Here is a 3,584-nt window from a genome sequence, read left to right as displayed (position 1 = left end):
GGCAGCATGACCATCCCCCAGGGGGTGATTTCTTGCTTTTTGTCCCTCTCTCAGTCTCTCCGGTGAGCACATACAACCTATAGCAAAAATCTCTCTTTCTATAATAAATAAATAAATTTAATTAAAATAAAAATGAAAGATTCTGTGGGACCAGTATGTTGTCTGTTGGTTAAGGCACTGGACTCTCACATGGCCAACCATGGTTTGAGTCCCAGACCTGGCAGGTTGCATTCTCACTTTGTCTCTCTTTCTCTCAGGTGAGCACACATGCCCTTAGCAAATTAATAATAGTAATAATAATAATTAAATAATTCTTTTTAAACTATTTCTCGAGTCATAGAGTCAAATTGACAATCCAAAAGAACATATTACATTTATCTGAGACTTCAGATCCATTCCCCTTTCCCACTTCCTACCTTACCATTTTAGTAGCACAACCTAAATTTTGGAAGAGGCACTGGTCTTATCCTTGACTGTTTTTCAGTGGCTGGCTGTCTGAATGGGGCACTCCAGCATGACAGGCACCCCAGATGTGAACACAAGATTCTGTGTCATGTCAATTTGTATCTTCTCGTACTATCCACCCTCTATAATCTTGCCCTTAGAATGGATAATTGATCACACATTCTTTTAGCTCTAATCTGTATGAAATGTCTTATAAACTGTAAAACCCATTGTAAACAACACTAGCTTTTTCACTTTTAGTGGATTTACAGTTAAACCTGTATAGAAAGTCAATTCAGTTACTTAGGTGTACCTTTTGCAACTCTCTTTCGCAAGAGTTTACCAGAAAATCGTATCACTCACATTAGATACATTGTGAGTCTTTTAATGTGTATAAGACAAATATTACCTGTGCTATTCAGTATGGTAGCCACTAGCCACAAGTGCTAACTTTATTACTAAAGCTTTTAAAGTCATCAAATGTGGCTAGTTTGACTGAATAACAGAATTTTAATTCAATTTAAAATTACTTAAGTTTTAATAAGTAGCCACATGAATAACAAATATAAAACATTATAAGGGGGACCAGTGGGTGGCATGGTGGTTAAGGTGCTGGACATTCCCACATGGCCAAACATAGTTTGAGTCCTGGACCTGGTGGCTTGCTTTCTCTCTCTCTCTCTCTATCTCTCTGTCTCTGGTCAAAATTTAAAATAAGTAAATGAATGAGTAAATAAAATTAAAAATAAATAATTCTTTAAAAAATACAACATTGTCATAATTTAAAAAGTCTCTTTGGACAGCACTGTTCTACATAAAATGCTTGTAAATATTAGCCATCGGCCACATGTAGCCATTGAACATTTGAAATCTGGCTATTCTAAATTGTAATGTACTGTAAAATAGTACTTTAAAATACAAAGTAGAGGGATAGGCAGGTGGTATGGTGGTTAAGGTGCTGGACTCCCCCATGGCTGACCATGGTTTGAGTCCCGAATCTGGCAGCTTACTTTCTCACTCTCCCTCTCTCAATCTGGTCAAATTTTTAATAATAATAATAATGATGATGATAAATAAAATTAAATAATTCTTTAAAAAAGTACATGGGGGAAGACAGGTGGTGTGGTGGTTAAGATACTGGATTCCCACATGGTCGACTATGGTTCGAGTCCCAGGCCTGGTAGTTGCTTTCTCACTCTCCCTCTGTCTCTGTCTTTTTTTCTCTCTGGTCACATTGAATAATAATAATAAATAAATAAAATAAATAAAAATATACATTAGATTTCAGTGTAAAATACACATTAGATTTCAGACTTACTATAAAAAAGAAAATGTGTAAAATATTTTTTAGATTTATTTATTTTTATTTATTATTATTATTTTTAATTTGCTACAGGGTACACGAACTCACCAGAGAGAGAGAGAGAGAGAGAGAGACCAGCAGTTGGCGTAATGGCTATGTCGCTGGACTCCCATGTAGTCGACCAAGGTTCGAGTCCCGGGCCCGGTGGCTTAAACTCACGCTGGGTGTGTGTGCATGCATGCCCAAGATCCTGAGAGGAGAACAGAGAAGGGATTGCGGCATGGCCATCCCCCCTGGGGGGGTGATTTCTCACTTTCTATCTCTCTGTCTCTCTGGCAAGCACATGTGCCCTGTAGCAAAAACTTCTCAAAAAATTTTGAAAAAAAATAAATAAAAGGAATTGGCAACAATTAATTAATTAATTAAAAGAGAGAGAGAGTGAGAAAGCAGGGTACCAGGTCTGGGATTCGAACCATGGACAACCATGTGGATATACAGTGTCTTAACCACCACACCACCTGCTGACCCCATAAAATATCTTATTAAAATTTTTATATTAATTACCATAGAGGGTCAAATAATGGCCCACCAAAGATTTCCATGTCCCACTCCCGAGACCCTATGAATATATTACATACATAACAGGACAAAGGAGAATGAAGGTTGAAGATAAAATCTAAGATTGCTAATCATTTTCCTAGCTTGGGTAGGAGAAAAAAAATTGGTAATCAATTGACCTTAAAATATGGAGAAGATCCTGAATTGTCTGGTAGACTCAATTACAAGGATTCTTAAAAGTGGAAGGGCAGATGTGACTGTAGAAAAAGGTACAGAGATAGAACATTATTGGCTTTGCAGATTGAGGGAGGAGGCCTCTAAGAAGCTGGAAAAGACAAGCAAATAAATTCTCCCCTAGGGTAGATTGCAGCCCTGCTGACACCTTGGGGTTTTGCCCAGTAAGATTTACGTTGGACCACTGACCCACTGACCTATGCAAAAATGAATAAATAAATTGTTTATTTGTTGTTTGTTTGTTTTGGTTGTCAGATGATCCTTCATTGAGATGTTTTCCTTTGTACTTCTTAACTAGCTGGGCATTTCACTGTGCCACTATTGATGTCATCTATTATGTCATAAGGGTGGCGGCCATGGACATTGCAGACCACAGACTGAGCTGTCCCCAGGATCTTTTATATAGTTCTAGAAAGTTATCTGGCTAAAGATTGGTGCCTCATCTGTCGGGCAATGTTGATAATCTCATCAAAAGTGATATTTCCACTATATTTAATGTCCGTCTGCTGCTTTCTGTCTTTTGGTGGTTCCTTGAGTGCTTTGATGATTAATGTGGAGGCAGAAGGTATCACTTCAATCTGGGCCTGTATATGCTGAATGGTCAGTTTCTTTCTTTTTTTTTTTTAACTTTATTAAAAGAATGAGTTTATTTCACATGTATATTTTTGTCTCCCCACCATTTCCATATCTGACCACCACTACTACCGTGTCCTATCATATTCCATACATACTTAAAACCAATGCAAGGGTAGAGTTCCATCTTTAAAAGCTAAGCAGGCACTTTGGACAACACATTCTTGGCAATGGGACCTGGACAACGTTTCTCAAACATGGTAAGGAAAGATCTCACTCTGCATTATAAAAATGACAACTGGATAGCAACTGTTATAGAAATGAAATAAGATGGAAAATTTTAACAAACTGTTTAAAGTATTTTCTCAAAGAGACTTCCTCCATTGCCAGAGATCTTGAATAGCCTCCTGGTAAGTCATCTGGAAGCAATTCTTCACGTAATTGATAAACTTGGCTACGGCTTTGGGAAGAG

Source organism: Tupaia chinensis, unplaced genomic scaffold (assembly GCF_000334495.1).
Source record: "Tupaia chinensis unplaced genomic scaffold, TupChi_1.0 Scaffold000350_1, whole genome shotgun sequence".
NCBI classification, from domain to species: Eukaryota; Metazoa; Chordata; class Mammalia; order Scandentia; family Tupaiidae; genus Tupaia; species Tupaia belangeri.
The sequence above is the reverse complement of the archived record's forward strand: the minus strand, read 5'-3'. Positions refer to the sequence as shown.